Source organism: Mesoplodon bidens (genome assembly GCF_964165515.1).
Source record: "Mesoplodon bidens genome assembly, chromosome: 2".
In the NCBI taxonomy this organism is placed as follows: domain Eukaryota; kingdom Metazoa; phylum Chordata; class Mammalia; order Artiodactyla; family Ziphiidae; genus Mesoplodon; species Mesoplodon bidens.
In genome coordinates, this window is record NC_138177.1 from 115335297 (window position 1) to 115355612 (window position 20316).

The window sequence follows — 20316 nt, forward strand, 5'->3', positions numbered from 1 at the left end:
CCTGCTGTCCCTCAAATCTCTTTTCTTTTCTTAGCTACAAATTAAAATTAAGCCATGAAACATCTAAATACATATGTCTCTGAGTGGGATCCAGAGTTATGGAAATTTGATTTTGGACAGAAAACGAAATGATATGAGGAAGTACTGTTAAATGTCTTCCATGATCTCAGCATTGTTTGGAGCACATAGGAGATATCATTTCCTTTTTTACTATAAAACTGAGAAGTGGATATTTTTATTTCCAGAAACTCAGAGAGACTAAATAATATTCCCGTTAGCTGGGATTCCAACCCAGGTCTGTCTATCTGAAGCCAGTGTTCTTTCTGTTTCTTTATACTTCCTCTGTAAACTCAGTTCACGTGATTTTAAATGCCTTTGATTTTTGTCTTCCAATTAAGGATGCAGACTTTAAACCATGTCCTATATCTCTTGCATCAATTAGAAATAATGCCTCCATAGTCATCTGCAGGCTGCTCTATCCCTCTCTGAATCCAACAAAATCTCAGTAGCCAGAATGCAATGGCTTTTCACTTGCTAATCAGAAGAATTTCACAAATCACCTTTAACATCTCCATGGCTAAGGACCAAAAATGAAGTGACCGTGAGCTGAGACAGCAAAATATCTCTAGCAAGAGGCCAGAGTACCCCAATGCGGAGGGGCAGCCATAATTTTAGTGCCTTTACCCTGAATCCTCTGAGGAACTAAGAGATTTTTGTTTCTCCTGGATCTTGGCACCCAGAAGGGGATAGATGGGGAGCCCTGCTTCCTATGCAGGTGGTGAACCCCAAACTGCTTCTTCTGTTTTACTTCTGCCAGCAATGCTTCCTGAAGCCTGTCTTATTCCACGCATCCCAGCCTTTTTCCAGGAGTGCGTTGGTTGACAATCGTACCTTTCAAGCTGCCTTGAAACCCACTCCTCCGACAGGCTCCATCTCTACCCTGCTTAGGTGTCGATGTCTGCTGGGTAAGACTGGATTTACCAAACTCCTTTTAGAATTTGATTCACGGCTGTAAACTTCCTCTGTGGGATTTCTTACTGGACTGACTACTGTATAGTTTGCATTAAAAGCCACCTTATATCCTCTTTGCTTTCATCCTTATTTAGGATCCCAACCCCATTTAGTGTGTTCATTCCCAGGGAGCCAAAGCTTTAGGCCAGAAAATAATTTCTCTTTGAAATTAATTACAATTTCTATTCCATTTATAGTGTATGAAGATTTAATGATAGAAGTTAAAAAGCTGTAAACTGTGGTTAACGAGAAATGCCAAGGTCCGAATTCTTTAACATCTTCTAAAACCCTCTCTCTTCATCTCTCAAGATCTCTCTCCCTTCCCCATTCCTCCATCACCTGCCTTCTAAATTGCCTTATTTTCTCTATCTTTTTCATTCTCCTCCTGCTTAGATCTTTCACCTTAGTTCCTTCAGTAGTTGCCTCTCTCTTTAACTTCCAAACATGAGAAATTATATATATAATCTTATCTATTGAAACAATCTCTTTTTCTGTTGCTATTTTTAAAATTGAGCAGGTGTAAACTTTCATATTCTGTCCGAGCATAGGTCCAGTGTCCAGAATATAGCTAGGTCTTAAATGGATGGATGTCCCTCTCTTTGCCCTTGAAACAATTTTTTTTTAAATATATAAACTAAGCTAACTAGATTTTTTAAAAATTCAGTGAGTCATTCAAATATGAATCAATAATACTCTCTGACCTTCACACTGAGTCAAGGTCTGTTAAGAACACAAAGTAAGTATGATTTTTACCCTTAAATAGTTTACAAGCTACTTGAAATATAAGAATATAATCCATAAAACAAACAGGGAAATATTAAAAAAAAACACGGTTAGAGGCTGACTTGTGTGGTGTAAACTGTAAGTTCTGTGAATATGCAGGGAAGAGGTCTCAATGACTGTGGGAAAGACACTTGATTAATATTTCTGGGAGAGGATAGATAGGAAAGTAACATATATAACAACATCCATAAACAAACAAACCAGACTTTCCAACCCTGGTTTAAGGCTTCTTACAAATTTTGGCTTTGCTTTCCAAACCTGGTTCTTAAAAGCTAGGGAAGATTTATTTTTGAGCCCAGATGTGTTAATAACTGTTCAGTCCAAACTGATTGCTAATATATTTAAGAATTGTGTTATCTGAATATTTTTTGCCTTTCTCACAGGCTTTCCAGAATGAGAACAATCTTTTGATTTTATTTTTAATTTCAGGAAATGAACATCTTTTAGATAGAAAATTCAGTTACACAGCTGACGAATTTAGCAATGAGGGACACGGCCTTCAATGGTTTTAGGTCATTTTTAAACTCCTTTGAATTTTTACATCAACACGTAACTTATAATCACCATGCCCTGTTCTCCTCCCACCCCACCTCTGACCTTTTTTTTTTTTTCCCAAGGTAAGGATATCAACCAAGTAATAGAGAAATCAAGTCTGAAAGGAATGTCTCACAGGCTAAGGAACTCACTCAGCAAGAGATGATGGAAGGGTAAGCTCAAATTTAAATTAATTCCCAACCTTTCCTGTACCAGTGGTCTATGTCTAACTTAGCTAATCCAGGCAAAACTGATATTTTAAAATAACTTTAAAGATAGGTTCGCAGGCTTTCTGCCTGCCAGCAGATAGAGGATCTGGATATATAGGGCAGTCCATCTGCTTGATACTTCAAATAAGATCTAAAAAGCATGCTGGTATCACAGAAAGACATCAATTTTTTTTTTTTTTCCATTTGTTACTGGAGAAATGTGTAACTTGCTCGGTTGCTATTGACCCATGTTTCCCACATTTCTGCCACTTGATTATGTGTTAATCCTGTTCAGATTTTTGTTTACACTGCATATTTGATATTCGCAGGTCAAATGAACACAGTCTTTAAATTAGGTTTCTATGAGTTCTGTGTATAATAGTTCATCTTCTTTCACAGGAGGGGTGGGGTGAGGAACAGCAGGAGAGAGTCCAAGTTATTCAGAATAAACAGACAGAACTAAAGCCACAAATGCTTCCCCGTATGGACCTGTTCTTGCTCATTTCTCCCTAAGGAGACAATACCTTCCGACACAAGGACAGATAGTTATCAGTTCAGTGTTTCAGAGTCTCACCATTTAAAAATGCATTTTCACTTCATTTGTGTTCTTTATCTGCTTTTGGAATGCGCTGGTATATTTCAACGGGGGAAATTTTCATTCATATGTGCCCATGGAAAGAAAGACAAGGGAAAGGGCTTCTTTTCACTACCCAGGAGATTTTGAAGAAAGATGACAAGACAGAAGAAGATATTTTTTCTGAAGGAAACAGTTGTTTGTATGAAAATTTTAATTGTTACCAGAACTTCAATGGAGTTTCAAGGAAAGGTAGTTAGATAAAGCCCCAGGTTAATTTCCATCATTACCAAACACTTTACACCAGTGAAAAATTCCAAACATATAAAGAGATGTCAATCTTGTTCTTTAGACAGGGGGAAAAAAAAGCAGGTGTTGGGCGGGGGGTTAATGCTTCAAAGGCTGTCAGTAGACAAGCCAGTCAATTACAGATCTGATTTAGTTCTTAACTCCTTGAGGTAAAAGACTAATGTTCTGCAAGAGTAACCATTTCTGGCATGTATTAAATGACAATACTTGAAAAAAAACCTCTGCTATGATGTAATACAGATAGGAGTGAAGAGCTGTGAAGAGTTGAAAAATCAGAATCAGATATTTGAACCAAGACTACAAATGGGTAAATAGTAATGTTTTTGCTATGAGGTGTAGGGACGTCCTTATGTATTTAGTTATCTGAGCTGATTAGCCAGGAAGGCATTATTGTGTGATGTTTCAAAGCCAGTTTCAAAGCAGATGGGTTCAAATCTCAGTTTTACTACAACTCTGTGGCCTTGGCTAAGTTATTTAACTTCTCTGTACCTCAGTGTCTTTATCTATGAAATGCGGGTGATGGTTCCATCGACCTCATAGTGTTATACAGATTAAATTAAGACAGATGGACAATTAGTATCTGCTGAGTTTTCACTTAACATTACATTTAATTCACACACAGCAATGAGTTTCAAGATTTAGAAAATAAATACGGTATGATACAATCCTTCCTGAGAAATTTTTCACGTCTACAGATGATATAAGCATTGAATGTCTGCTGATGAAACACATTATTTTCCCTCAGGCAGGGTTGCAAGTTTCTTTGGCCCGACTGAACACTTCTGAAGTTACAGAGAACTTATTAACGCCCTCTATAGCATCATTTTAAGATGATAATTTATCTTTTTAACTGTACTCAGTAAAACCAGCAGAAAAGAGCCAGGTGGGAATAACAACATGTTGTTATATACAGCTACAAGGTTTACCAGTTCTATAGATTCTGCTGCAAGGCACACTAAAATGGAATAAAATGTAACTTATCTTGAACAGTTGCTTGAATGAGTTACTAGAGGAACGGCAAGTTGACAGAGGAAGCAAAAGAAACCCAGGGGAGTTGAAGACTGTGACCATTTTATTTAGGATGCACAGTAAAACCTAACTTAAGGCATACAAGTTAGGTCTTTGGAGAGTTTCCTAGGAGGTTTGCAAACAAATGTGAAAGTCTATAAAATATGTGCTTTTGAAATAACTCTGTGAAATGATGGTTGGAGACTCCATGGGGGAATGCCGTCATACCTATCAAATACTAGTAATTTGGTTGAAAAGAGAATGCCTCCTTGTTTGCATTTTCTCTGTCCCCAAAAGATCTCCCTAGCCACTTTTTATATCTATACTCAGCTTGACTGCTGACAGAGTATTACATGGCGTTCCTTTGTTCTGAAAGGGCATCCTTTAGTTTCACACTAGTCTCAAGTTCACACAGCCAGGCAATCCCACACACCTTTCCATCTGCTAAGGTTTTCCTGTGTCTGTTGCTTCTCTCAAAGTCGTTTTAATTATGAAAGAATCACCTTCTACCATTAGTGGCCAATCCTTTTTCTTCTCCCCTGTAATACTGAAGATGTGAATGGAATCCTCCAGTGACAGTGTCTGGGAAGAAGATATTCATGGGCAACTACATGATTAGAATAGATAAATTCAATTAGCCTTTCTTGGGAAGGCTCAGTTTGCTTTATCACTCAATATTTCAAAGAGTTCTAAAGAAATTCTAATTACTGTATAAGAAATAAGTCAAATTCCTTTTCTCTCACTGTGAAGGGCTTTTATTACCCACTGCTATAAAACATATATCTTTTTTTTTCTGTTGCTACCCTAGCAGAGTAGCCTGCATGCCAATAGGATCACTAAAATGCCACGGAGCAGAACATATTTATCTGTTAAATTCTATGTACAGTAACCTAACAAATTCCAAAGACAGAAAGATTGCCCCCTGCACAGTAATACTTGTGTAGATGTCTTCTTTATGCTAACAATGACAGGGCTTCATGCCTTGTACTGTACTCAAAAATCAGAGTGCATTCTTTTAAAACAGAAGACTCTGTATCAAAAAGAAAAAGAACTGCACATTTTTGGCACTGAGATTTTTTATGTGGATAATAATTTTTTTCCCTCGAACTCCACTAACTACAAGTATCTACCTAGAAGATGAAATCTAAGATTTATGTCATCAGAACTATTCAGTATACCAGAGGATCTTTTTCTCTTCTTTTCAGGACTGTCAACTTTGTTTACTGTTTATGTTCAATTCTATACTGTACAAGAGATTAAATAGTCTTGTCATAGCTGCATGTCAAACCTTGTCAGAAAAATAAGATAATAAATGTAAAATGATATTAATAAGGAGTGCTTTCAAAGACATATTAGGTTTATTGAAATCTACATTATAACTGGAATATTATAATTATATTTGTACTAATCAAAAAGAGATTTTTGCATAGACATTTAGTATGTTTTAAAATTGAAATGACTGAAAAATGATTAAAAAATCATTACAAGTAACTTCAAGGAAACACATATGAAGTAATGTAAGCCCAGGAATTGCCTTCATAAATCAACATGTATATCGTCAAATCTTGTTAGCCTCTTACATGCATTTTTAATCCAAAAGTAAGCATTTGGCTATTGAAATCAGTCTTAAAAGATGATATCAAACGGTGTTATACAAACATAAGATTGTTTTTAGCCTTGTTACATTAAACTTTTTTATAAAGCAATTTCAATCTCAAAGCAATAAATAATAGCATGTATAATGACAGTAACTGAATCCTAACTTCCACAGAGCCTAGTAACAATCTATGAATTGTGAAGAATAAATCTATCTGACAGGCTTGTTAGCAATAAGGCCTTCAGCTTCTTGCTTTGCAGCAGAATGAAGTAAAATCTATCCTTTTCTTGTTGTTGTTAAAAACATTTCAACAGTTAGTTCTTTTTCACAGAAAATGCTGCAGGAATGTTCCAGGTTAAAAAAAAAAAGCACGGTTGAATTGTACACTTGGCTATTACCGGCCAGGATACATGATAAGTTAAAACATACTAAGAGATTATTTTTTTTAAGAAGGAAAACTTGATAGAGGTTTGTATTTCTATATTAGAGAGTGGACACTATCATCTTTCTGGCGTTGTCAAACTGAAACTGGCTGCAGGGAAAATAAACATTACAATTCCCCAGCACTTAAACAATTGTACCTATACGGTTAAGTAACAAAAGCGTGAGGCACCTGGAATCACAGCATTTGTGCCTTAATGCCAGCAACAATATAAAGCATTCAAGTGACATTTGATAATGAGCAGACAGTGGAGGCATTACACACGTCTTTAGAAGAATCAGACTTCCTACCTTGAAAAGACAGATGGAGGTAAGTTCCTTTATAAAAAAAAAAAAGTTGTAAGTAAAGCCAGGCAGCAGTTGCAGTAAATTGAGTCCTTTCAGTCACTGTATACATACAGCAATTCTGCAATAAGGGGAAAAATATAATGGGAGGAGCGGCTGTGAACGAGTGACCTCCTCAAGCTGAGTCCTCTCTGTGAACCAGGCATTGAAAGCCACTGCTCCTGATTTGCATGGATTATCTCCACTTGAACAGATACAGAGCAGATACATTTAAATTGAGCTGGCACAATGGCAAAGATATGGAAGAGTGAATGAATGAGGGGCAGCGCAAGAGAGGGAGAGAGAAAGAGAAACAGACACGCGATCGGAAAGCGTGCATGAGCTGGCGCCGGCAGAACTGTCTCCGAAGAGCTACAGCTCCCTCTTCATGTCACAGCTGTAAGATAAAAAAGGCTGTCATTAAGAACTGGTTAATCGTAGGGAACAATTTACTCAGATCAGCGGATGCTCCACCTGATCCGATTTTTATGAACATTATATGACTGTTCTATCATCAGGATTTTAGATACTGAAAATCTTTTGATTAGTAGACAGGTAAACAAATTTGGATAAAACGCTGAGTTTTGAATGAGATCAGACCTTTGACTCGACTGGACTATGTGTCAGTAAAGAAACCTAGATTTGGTTGTTAAACAGAATATGTATTTTGAAAGAAAATTAATACCTGTTAACTTTTAAAGAGCTAGTGGTATCTACTGCAATATAAAAAGAAAATGGTATGTAAATATTTATTAATGATTAATGATCTGAAAGGATCCAAATGTACAACTAAAAAAAGAGGGCTTTTTAATTTAAGTTGCTAATTGTTTCTTTTTTTTCCCTTCATATTGTCTCTTGCTGGCATTTCAGAACAGAAGAAATCCGTTTTTCTATACAATACAGATGTACCTTAAAGTATACAATTGTTTGATTTCCCATTTAGCATCTTCAGAGCTTTATACATATTCTCATTTTGGAATGAGAAAGAGAAGAAGGGAGCATATGATTGTAATTCTTGCCACCGGTCACTTAATAAGTCCGTGGCCGATCTCAGAAGAAAAGAATAACCCTCATTTAGCAAGTTAACAGGAAGCCTGCCTTCTCTTTGTGTAAAGGTGTCTGTGGATACCCAAAACAGCGAGGGAATTAGGTCAAATTCAAAGGAAAAATCAGTCAAACCAGCTGGTTGACTGAATTGATCATAGCCTTGGGGAAGCCAGTATTAACTTGTCGTAAACCAAATGACATCAGTTAAATGTGTTTCAACAAATGACACTAAAACTCTCAGCAAAACCATGTGCGTGATATTTGCAGAAAGTAGTAAGGAGACCAGTTAGATTTTTGCTGTCGCTGGGAACCCACATCTTTCCTGTCAGGAAAGATAAAGAATTTAAAAACAGGATACTTACAGGAACTTTGATTTGATGGACAGAAATGATACTTTAAAAGAAATCTCCAGGAATATGCCAACATATATTTCCATGTGATTTAGTGAAGATCTGGAATTTCTGAAGTCTGCAGACTTAGTGACTATAACTGTGTTTAGGAAACAATTGCTTGAAAGTAAAAGGGTGAAGACAGTAGTTATTTTATGATTCTGACATCCAATAGTCTGATCGCTCTCTGAGTGGGTGGGTGAGTTCTCAGGTTTCTGATATTAGTTTGGAAACAGCTTGTAAACAGGTCAGATTTGGAATGTTACTGAGGTCTTAATGGTACTTTTCAGGTTGTAAACTCTTTGGAGTCAGGGACCATGTAATATCCTTTAAACTGTTTCCTCAAACATTTTGAAAGTGTTCTTTACATATTTTAGATGTTTCCTAAATGTTTGTAGAAAATATATTGGAAATAATGGCAAAGCACTTATATTCTCTCTACCAGTTGTTTCATGTAAAAATTAGATTCAGAAATTATAATCTCTTCTTGTACCCACATGAAATAAAAGGAATGAAATATAATTTAAATGTCTTGTCATATATAGGATTGTAATAACAATAGCAGCAGTGCTGGATTGTATATTGACATGTAAGCTTAATTAGGTACCTTCTTCATTATACCAGGGGGTACGTTCCAGAGATAAAAAGGTATGTTTAGGATTTGAGTAACAATTTTCTGAGCACCAGTGCTGACTCGGACAATTACCAGCTTTGTGACCATGGGCAAATTACTTGTTTGTAAAATGGGGATAATAAAATAACCTTTATTATATTGTTGGTGTAAGGAAAAAAGGAAAGGGCTTAGCATAGCACCTTGGTAAACACTTAATCAGTGTAACCTCTTGCTACAATTATTATAAATCTGTTTCCATTGAACTTGATTGCCTCTCTTTGAACTGGGAAGTGTTATTACGGTGTCTATTGGATGTAGAAAAAGGTGGACTTCTTTGTCTGTTCTTGGCTTTTTCTGGCCATTGTATGAGGAAGGCTTCTTCCTGGTCCCTGACAACCAGAAGGGCTGGTGCTTCTACCTTTTTATAAAAGACAGAAATAGAAATACTATTCTCAGGAGGGTTAGACAGTGTTGTAGCAGCAGATCCACCTGATGTACGGGGATAGGAAATGGCTTGTGTGGTATGACGTGAAGGGCACCCAGAAGCTCCTGGTCCAGAAATATCTTCCCATCTGTCCCTTCTTATTTCCTGAAATGCCACCATTAGGGGTTCATTTCTATGTTTTATTGGCTTCCCATTCTCTTTTTCAATGCACATACTACTGGCAGTATTAACACATCAAGTTTACACTTAGAGTAACACATGGATTCATAGTTGTTTTAATTATTCTATCAGAGACCCTTGCTTCTAGTAACTTGCTGAAGATCAGCAATGCCAAGGAAAAGCCAGATTTCAATGAGGATGCATAAAAGCCCATTTGGTATATAGGAGTGTGTGGGGATGAAATCCTAACAAGGATGGTGCTCTACTTATGCTCGTGTGCACTTGGATGTCCCAGTATGTGAGAGACTCTGCAGCAGGCACTCAGAGAGTAACGTGGAGGTGCTGGCCCCTGGTGCACTGGGATGAGGAACAAGGACTCATTTATTCATTCAACAAAGTGGATTGAGTTTTGTTAGCAAAAACCTGGACTACATATATGAAAATAGATAGGGACTTCCCAGGTGGCACAGTGAATAAGACTCCGCACCCCAATGCAGAGGGCCTGGGTTTGATCCCTGGTCAGGGAACTAGATCTCACATGCATGCTGCAACTAAGAGTTCGCATGCCACAACAAAGGAGCCCGTGAGACACAACTAAGTGGCCCACCTGCCGCAACTAAGACCCAGTGCAACCAAATAAATAAATAAATATTAAAAGAAAAGAAAAGAAAAGATAATAGATGATCCTTGCTCTCATTTCTAGTGGAGATGATGGAAACAGGTATGTGAACAGGTTGATCCTAATACTGGATATCTGTACAAAGGAAAAGAACACAGAGGAAAAGCACAGTTGGAGTAATTAAGAAAACCTTTATGAACTGGACAATGTTTGATGAGACTCATGAAGGCAAAATGGGAGCTGTTCGACCTTCTTCTTACTCTGTACACCTGGTACATATGTTCACCTGGGCTCCCCACCCCTGCAAACACACACATAAGCATATATTTAAATGACAAGGAGAGCTGTCCCCAGTGAGAAAAGGGGGATGTATTGCCAATTAGATTAGAGATTTAAGTCTTTGGGGAGTTGAAATATCCCCAAATTGTTTGTGAGAATCTGCCACCCCATTCCCTAACCTAAAGTGCTGTATGGCATACAGATATATGAATTAAACTTAATTGTGTTTGGAGACTTTGTGATGAAGCAAATCAGGGTAGAAATCACCGCTGGAGCCCTGGAACTCATTTAGCATATAAAAAATACAGCACTTTGAAATCCTTAGTGAGACAGATTACCAGCATTAATGCCATTAATACTAATGATGGTTAATAATTGGAAAATCATATTTATAAAAGCAATGATAACAGAGTCAAACCAGATAGCAAATCTCCCAACTCTAATATAAAATGCTGTATTATAAGTTTCCCATTTTCTTCTATTGCTTGAATCTTGGCTGTTTTGACATATTTATCCAGAAAATATTGAAGTTTCTATACTTAACCCAGGAATGACAAATTGCTTCTTGTAAATATTACACTTACAGTAAAATTCACTGTAAGGTAAATGGTTACATAGATATTGGACCCAGTAGTGGAAAATATATTTGAATTCTAATAAGGACTGGTTCAAGTCTAAAAACAATTAATAACTGTCAATTTCCCATAAACACAATGACAAGTAAAACCTCCAGAAAGAGCACCCAAACCACAAATGATTACAAAATTATGCTGATTAACAGAATGACTGAATACAATAGGATTCTTTTAAATTATCTTTGGATTGTAGCCCTTCCCTGACCCCCATGGATGTGGAAAGAGTGCAGTTTAGTTCAACATTCACCTCTTCCCCAAATATTTTTAAACTACTTAAACTTCTATGGCAGTCAAGGAGGTATGTCACGTAGATGTCTCTTCAAGAAAAACCTCGTGGTTCTGTAGCAAGGAGTGAAGTTAGCTGTCAGTCTCCAGCTATTAGCACATTCACCATTCACCTCCTTGGGCAGTCCTTAGACCATAAATAAGCATAATGGGGCTCTTAAGACTTTTCCATTTCTGCCCAGTGCAGGACTCCTTTGAGGCTTTCCCTGCCCAACCCAGCCTCCTCCATCCTTCAACTTTCATAGGCTTAGGTCCCTGATAAAAGTCATAGATAAAACTTAGCAGACTCAAGTTTCTAACAGTCAACAATACTTGATTCGGAACCAACTTCTCTTTCTCCTTCAGTTTCCAAAGAACTGAACTCTTACTCTTCCTATATTCATAGATCTTCTCTATGTTTCTACTTTCCAGATGTGCTTGTTCTTGGAGCAGTAAAGCATTCTTCAGAGACCTAACTTTCTCCAGGAGTTGCTCTCACTGAATTACTTCTCAGATTACTACTTTGTTTCCACACCACTAGGGTACTGAAAACATAGGCACACTACCAAACACAGAGCTGAGTAGTCCAATAGACTTATTACACTAACTGCAACAGACAAGCAGCACAAACAACATGTTGATGTACTTAGATCAATAAGGCTCTGGAAGACATTCAGGTTCAGTGTCGAAGGAGGTTCACATTAAAGAGAGTCTGAAGGATGTAAGAGACTCGAAAAGGAGCTTGTTGATAGGTAGCGTAAATTCTTTGTGATATATGGAGTAACAGAGAAAAATGAATGGGGCTTTAGGAATGAAGTCATTAGTAAAAATGATCGGGCACTGGGATTTTAAATTCAATTCTTACCTCTATCTCCAAGGTACTTACATGTTTTCACTTCAAAAAGGATAACAGCTTGCTGCCTTTTCCATTTATAAAACACTGGGAGTCTCCCAGACAATGGCATTGTTTAACAGTAGAGGCATATTGCCGTTAATGAATCCTTTGTATTTTAGATTCTAAAATGAAAATCAGTAAGGAAGAAAAGAATTCTTTTGAAAAGCTTTGGTTTCTGTAAGGCATTCCTAAAGAAACTCATGTGACATATGCAAAGAAGAAACTTACCTGAACTCTGAACCTTAAAGAAAACTGGGTCAACATAATACCTGGTATAACTAAAGAAGTAAGTGTATCGTTAACTTGTACATACAAAAATAGCTATTCCAAAAAATAACCTTACAATAATTCATTGTTCTAGTTTTATATAAAGCCAATTTTATATATATATATATATATATATATATCAGTATTCCTGTCTCCAAAATGTATCAAGCAATATAAATAAAGTAATAAAGTGTCACATCTTTTGCACCATCCTTAGTCATCAGAGAGGGAAAAATGGATAAAACAGAAAGCTCCAGAAGTTCCTGTTACCATATCTATGTTATCTGACTTTAGTAATTTTGCTTTCTTTGTGTTAACTCCAGATATGTTTGCCTAGCAACAAAGAGTGGGACAATACTTCTATCTTTTGAAAAGCAATGGGAGAGCGGAAATGAAAATATAAGCAATCAGCAAGAACATAAATGAGAGGCAGTATTCCAGAGGTGGAATTAGTTGAACTAAACCAATGTCTAACATAGTCAAGGAGTTAACAATGTTGCAGTATGTTAATTAGGGTTGGAGTTTGGGTTTCATTCAGATAAAAATCCTCAACTTCTTATCCCTAGCATACCAGGACTGCCTAAACATCTTGGTCTGCAAAATTAGGCTGGGAATGGCGCCCAAACAGGATTTCTGAAAAGATTTTGGGGACTTTCTTCTTCGACTAAGCCTTGAAATTCTGCAAGGATTGCAAGAACAGTCTTTTTTTTTTTTTTTTTTCTTTTTTTAATGTTTTGGCTAGAAGCTGGGAGTGAAATAACATGAGAAATGTTTATGTGTACTTGCAAAGTTACCTACACTGCTTCTTACATTAAAACAAGATTTGAATGGATTTTTAAACATTTTGCTCAAGACACAAACAATACAGAAGCAGACTTAACAATCTGCTTCATTTTGATGATAGAAGATAATAAATGGAAAAGCATTTAAATGAAAATTCCAATAAATCAAGAAATTGATATGGTCACCTTATCTTTGATAAAGGAGGCAGGAATGTACAGTGGAGAAAGGACAGTCTCTTCAATAAGTGGTGCTGGAAAAACTGGACAGGGACATGTAAAAGTATGAGATTAAATCACTCCCTAACACCATACACAAGAATAAGCTCAAAATGGATTAAAGACCTAAATGTAAGGCCAGACACTATCAAACTCTTAGAGGAAAACATAGGCAGAACACTCTATGACATAAATCACAGCAAGATCCTTTTTGACCCACCTCCTAGAGAAATGGAAATAAAGACAAAAATAAACACATGGGACCTAATGAAACTTAAAAGCTTTTGCACAGCAAAGGAAAACATAAACAAGACCAAAAGACAGCCCTCAGAATGGGAGAAAATATTTGCAAATGAAGCAGCTGACAAAGGATTAATCTCCAAAATTTATAAGCAGCTCATGCAGCTCAATAACAAAAACACAAACACCCCAATCCAAAAATGGGCAGAAGACCTAAATAGACATTTCTCCACAGAAGATATACAGACTGCCAACAAACACATGAAAGGATGCTCAACATCTTTACTCATTAGAGAAATGCAAATCAAAACTACAATGAGATATCATCTCACACCAGTCAGAATGGCCATCATCAAAAAATCTAGAAACAATAAATGCTGGAGAGGGTGTGGAAAAAAGGGAACACTCTTGCACTGCTGGTGGGAATGTGAATTGGTACAGCCACTATGGAGAACGGTATGGAGGTTCCTTAAAAAACTACAAATAGAACTACCATATGACCCAGCAATCCCACTACTGGGCATATACCCTGAGAAAACCATAATTCAAAGAGTCATGTACCAAAATGTTCATAGCAGCCTTATTTACAATAACCCAGAGATGGAAACAACTTAAGTGTCCATCATCGGATGAATGGATAAAGAAGATGTGACACATATATACAATGGAATATTACTCAGCCATAAAAAGAAACAAAATTGAGCTATTTGTAATGAGGTGGATGGACCTAGAGTCTGTCATACAGAGTGAAGTAAGTCAGAAAGAGAAAGACAAATACTGTATGCTGACACATATATATGGAATTTAAGAAAAAAATGTCATGAAGAACATAGGGGTAAGACAGAAATAAAGACACAGACCTACTAGAGAATGGACTTGAGGATATGGGGAGGGGGAAGGGTAAGCTGTGACAAAGTGAAAGAGCGGCATGGACATATATACACTACCAAACGTAAGGTAGATAGCTAGTGGGAAGCAGCCTCATAGCACATGGAGATCAGCTCGGTGCTTTGTGACCTCCTGGAGGGGTGGGATAGGGAGGGTGGGAGGGAGACGCAAAAGGGAGGGGATATGGGAACATACGTATATGTATAACTGATTAAATTTGTTATAAAGCAGAAACTAAAAAAAAATAGAAAATTATATTTCTTGAATTGACTAAGATTATAAAGGGAAATCATACAAATTAGCATTAGTGAAAATGTTAGAAATGGAGTATGAAACATAACCAGCTTTCTGAAGAAAAATTTTGAAATATGTACCAATTTTAAATGCATACACTTATTTACCTTGTGATTCTCGTTCTAGAAATTTATCTAAGATAATATCAAGATAACAGTATAACGATACATGTACATAAAAATATATGTACATGGACGTTCAACTAGATATTGTTTATAATAGAGGAAAATGTAAAATACCTTATATCTGTCACAAGGGGTGGGATAATTAAATGTACTTGTTCATTTAAAAAAAAATCCGCAAACAGTTAATCCTGGACAGGGTGTGGAGAGAAGGGAACCCTCCTACACTGTTGTTGGGAATGTAATTGGTACAGCCACTAATGAGAACATTATGGAGTTTCCTTAAAAAACAAAACAGAGCTACCACATGACCCTGCAATCCCACTTCTGGGCATATATCTGGAGAAAAACATGGACTGAAAGGATACATGAACCCCAGTGTTCATTGCAGCACTGTTTACAATAGCCAAGACATGGAAGTAACATAAATGTCCATCGACAGAGGAATGGATAAAGAAGGTGTGGTACATATATACAATGGAATATTGCTTAGCCATAAAAAGAATGAAATAATGCCATTTGCAGCAACATGGATGGACTTAGAGATTGTGGGACTGAGTGAAGTAAGTCAAACAGAGAAAGAGAAATACCATATGATATCACTTATATGTGGAATCTAAAAAGAAGTGATGGAAATGAACATATTTACAAAACAGAAACGGCCTCACAGAGTTGGAGAATGAACTTATGGTTACTGGGAGAGGGGGAAGGGTGGAGGGAAGGGATAGTTAGGGAGTTTGGGATTGACATGTACACACTGCTATATTTAAAAAGGATAACAAACAAGGACCTACTGTATAGCACAGGGAACTCTTCTCAGTGTTATGTGGCAGCCTGGATGGGAGGGGAGTCTGGCGGAGAATGGATACATGCATATGTATAGCTTAGTCGCTTTGCTGTGCACCTGAAACTATCAGTATAAATAATCGGCTATACTCCAATATAAAATAAAAAGTTAAAAAAATAAAAAAAAATCTAGAAATTGGTCATATATGGGAATATAAGAAATTCAGTGGTCACTAGGAGTAAAAAATGCATTTTAGCATTAAAAAATCCTGAAAAATTGCTTTCTTAGTGCTTTGCACTAGCTGGATTTTATGTTATCTCTTCTATTCTTTTTTGTACCTACTAGAAAGCTGTCAGGGGAGGGAATTTTTGTATATCTAAATGAAATAATTTAGAAATATATGCAAATTAGTTATATAAGATCAATGAAAAGTGATAAAAAAAGAGAAAAGTATATTTTATTTATTCAAGAACAATTTATTGAGCACTTTGACGCTGAGGGTTACAGTAGACAAAACAGACCACGGAAGTTCCACTGTAATGGTCAAATTGGGGAGGCAAATGTTAAATAAGTAAACAAAGGCCACCTTTCTGTATCTCTCTCTCTCTCTCTACCTCTCTCTCTCTCTCTCTCTATCTATCTCAATTTATTACCATTATCTATCTAATTGTGGGCCACAATATGTTTTATGAAGGATACAAATTAGATAAGTATAATGAGTGGAGGACCAGAAAATATTATAGAGAAAGGTCAAGGGATATTTCAGATTTATGAAGAAAATAGAAGAGTATGAAAAAGTTACCATATGAGGGATGGGGAAAAACATTGCAGGGAGAGAAAGCATCATGTGCAATGCTTTTGCATAGGAAAAATATTTGGCACATTTAGGAACAAAAAGAAAGCCGGGACTAGAAATTACGGGGTATAAATGGAGAAGTAAGAAAGCCAGAGTATTTTGAGACTCCAAGCAATGATAAGCATTCTGACTTTCTCCTATGTATAATATGGAGACCTTGGAGGAGTTTGCATGTTGTCTTAGCATGGGGAAGAGGTAAGGTGGAGTGACTTCATCTAGTTTCCATATTGAGATCACTCTTGTCTGCTGCAGAGGTTGGTCTGGAGCAAGACCAAGAACGAGTGGGGAAACTAAGGATGAGGTCATTGACATAATAGAGATGTAGCCTAAGGGTGGCTTGGACTAAGATGGTAGTAATGGAAGTAAATAGGAATGGACGGATCTAAAATACAACCTGGATGTAGAAAAATAAAAGGACTTGGTGATGGGGATGAGAAAAAAGAAAGACTCGAGAAAGATTTCTAAGTTTCTGGCTTTAGTGGTAGGTAGATGGTCCTGCCACTCACTGTCAGAGATGGCAAAGTTTAGGGGAAGAACTAGATTGGAAGAAGAAGATTGAAGAATTTGAAAATGCTATGTTTGTGAGCCCATGATACCTCCAAGTGGAGATGATGGAAAGAACATAGGCTGTTGGATATGTGTATAATGTGCTCAGAGAAGAGCCCTGGTCTAGGGATTTAAATGAGGAAATGTTAAAATCAGGTATCTCCTCTGCTTAAACGCCCTCATTGGATTCTCATTGCTACAGCATGCTATAGTTTGATGTCTTTAAGATGTTGTTAAAGCCCATCTACTACCTTACCTTTACAACATTACAGGCTTTGTGATACATGAGATTATTGTTTCCTGGATAGCAGTATGAGTTAAAATGTAAAGTGACAAGTGAAAAGTTAGGGACTCAATTCAGCAAGATGGTATCCACTTTATATTCACACTTTATTTTTACCTTAATAATAACACGATAGATGAATCATCATTTATTTATCTATGGTGCTGTTTACTCTAGTAGAACATGCATTCATCAAGGACAAAATAATTCTTATTAGTCTTGTTATACCCAAGGCCTAATATCCAGGGCCCAGAATGTTTGACAGATACTATATGCTTAATAAGTCTAACTGCTAATGAATATTAAACAGAACGAATAAGAATTAAATTTGCTTGGGGAATTTTATAGACTCTATGAGCTCAATCCTGGAGTATTGTTGAGCCAGTGCTGAGAATTCCATAAGAGGGTGAACTAAATGCCAAAATATGACAAATCTGATCTTCTGTGCAATGTTAAATTGGAGTATCTAGTATGTTCTTTGCTTGGTTGTGACTGTTCTGAACTCCACTGCCATGCTTGATACCCAAGGAGGAAGCTGAAGGGAGGGGATGTTGCAAGGAAAAGAAACCTGAGGTCCTTTTTCTCTCGCATAACTTGACACTTATGCATGCCATTACCAGAACAAGTGGGTACCATCTTCTCTCCACTTCTACACATATTTGGGTTGCTCCTTGAAGAATTTTTTCCCTCTTCAATTCTGCCTTGGAAGTGAATTTTCAACTGATTTTATTTCTACAACAGTACATTTGGAGTCAGGGAGTGCATTTTATCTTGTGCTGTGATTGGCCTCCCCATTCCCTAGGGATGGCCTGGTCTAGGCACAAGTTCCAGTTCCAGTTCTGCCTGGTTCTTCTTCAAGAGACCTTACAGTGATCTCTAGAACCAACCTGGTCTCCAGTTGGCAACCAGACCAAGACTTCTGGAGGATCTAGTTTCCTAGGCCTCAACTAGTCTGATTGCTATAGCAAGTCCCAGAAGATTCAGAAGTTTTAGAACTGCGTTATAATTGAGAATGTGAACATAGTTATATCTGGGGAAAACAGGCGCATTGAAATAAAAAATGAAACATGAGAGTAGCAGCTTGAGCTTAAGTCTTAAGAGTGGTTTCCCATTGTGCAGTAAAAAGCAGAAATTCTAGGAGCCTGGAATGAGGATCACAAATTCAAGTGCTGTCATGGGCCAAGAAAGTAAAGTGAATGAGTGAAGCAGGCCTGCTATTAGACAATAGACCAAGTATAGTAAACCCCAGTCAGCTGGACAGCGCATGCCCTGCCTGACCCTACAACACACACAGTAATTAAAAAAGCAAATCATGAGAGAGCGAGCCTTTAGGAATGTACATTAGATCATGTTACTCCTTTGCTTAGGCCCTCCAGTAGCTTCCCCTCTCTCCAAGAGTAGAATGCAAAGCTCTTTCACTGCCTGTGAGGCCCTTCTTGACCTGGTACCTCCCTGACCATACCTCTTACCACCCTCTTCTGTTTCTAACCATCCCAGCCCCTAGGCCCCCTCACTGGTCCTTGAACACAACTAGCATGTCCAAGTCTCAGGCCTTTGTACGTGTTGCATTCTGTGTTTGAAATGATCTTCCCTCTAACTGAACAGGCACTCCATCAGTTTGGCAGATCTCTACTCAAATGGCACCTTGTTACAGATGACGTCTCTGATAACATGACAGCATTCTGCCTCCATCACTCCCTAACCCTCTTATTCTGTCTTATCTTTATAATATTTTTCACAAGAAGACATTTTAATATTTCTGAAAACATTTCAAGTGAATATGCAGTATTACTCCAGTAGATTTTGTGTGTTTATTTATTATTATTATTATTATTTTTTAACCAGTGTATCTTAGTTTAATACTGCTTAGACATTTCAATGTATGTGTATAGTGAAGGAACTGAACTTTGTAGTGTTTTAAGTAGCACACAATTTTATTCTTTTTCTCAATTTCTCTTTCAGCATACTCTGTCGAATTGTTTTCCCTGACCCAATATAAACTCGTGAGCTTTTCTCCTTACATTCCAGGTCACTCTCTTTAAAATCTTGTTCCAGATTATTAAACCTAGTTCAGTCTTATTCTCTGCTCTCATTTAAAAATGCGGAAGCACCAGTTTGGGCCTGACTCAGCTGAGTGAACTGCAATGAGGAAGAGGGTCATGGCTGGCTTCCTCAGTCTTTTCCTGTCTTAACCATTTCATATCTCTCCTGCTCTTCCCAAGTCAGAGCGAGGTAAGAAGTGATAGAGGTAATATTTGAAGGTACCACTGCAAACTGGAGCAGGTGCCTTCTGGGTGTGGTAGATACCCAAATATTGACTATTTCATTTAGGGGGGAAAGTTTTATGGATTCTTCAGAAACCCTCCTGCTGAAGGTCTCCTGCTGGACTATTCCTTAGCTCTGACTGCATGCCTAAAATCACCCATCAGCTTTTGCTTTCAGTGACACAACTCCACTTTCTCCTTAGATCCCTCTCAAACTGACTCAAGACCAGCTACCCTCTGTGGGTCTACTTGACCCAAAGGAAAATTCCTTTATTCTTGCCCTTCACCACCCCTCCCCTACCTTGTCTGGTGGAAGAGAGGCTGTCTCTCTCTGAAGGCACTGCTCCTCTCCCTGCTGTGCTTAGCCAACCTCTTTCTTTGGACTTCTCCCTGTGCCTACTCTCAAACTCCAGGAGATATATGTAAGGCATTTTGAATAGCTGTCAAGAAGTTCCTTCATTTGATCCCACATACAACTATCTTCAAAGAAACCCTTTTTCTATCAATCTCCTGGCTTACTTTTATATACCCTCAAGGTATAGTTGCTAAACTAGTTTCACAACCTTTTAACATATCCTACATAGATGTTGTAGCATCTGTTGACCTTAGCCTTTGGAATCTTGGACAAAACTCTAA

General features: G+C 37.4%; 1 long non-coding RNA gene across 1 annotated transcript in view; it reads left to right on the forward strand.

The window, feature by feature from the left end:
- Positions 1-736: 736 nt before the first annotated feature.
- Positions 737-20316, forward strand: part of LOC308612933 — a 75337-nt gene continuing 55757 nt past the window's right edge. Inside the window, exons 1-2 of the long non-coding RNA XR_014015183.1 lie at positions 737-965; positions 2412-2501. This is a non-coding gene — a long non-coding RNA (uncharacterized lncRNA). The remainder of the gene's footprint in view (positions 966-2411; positions 2502-20316) is intronic.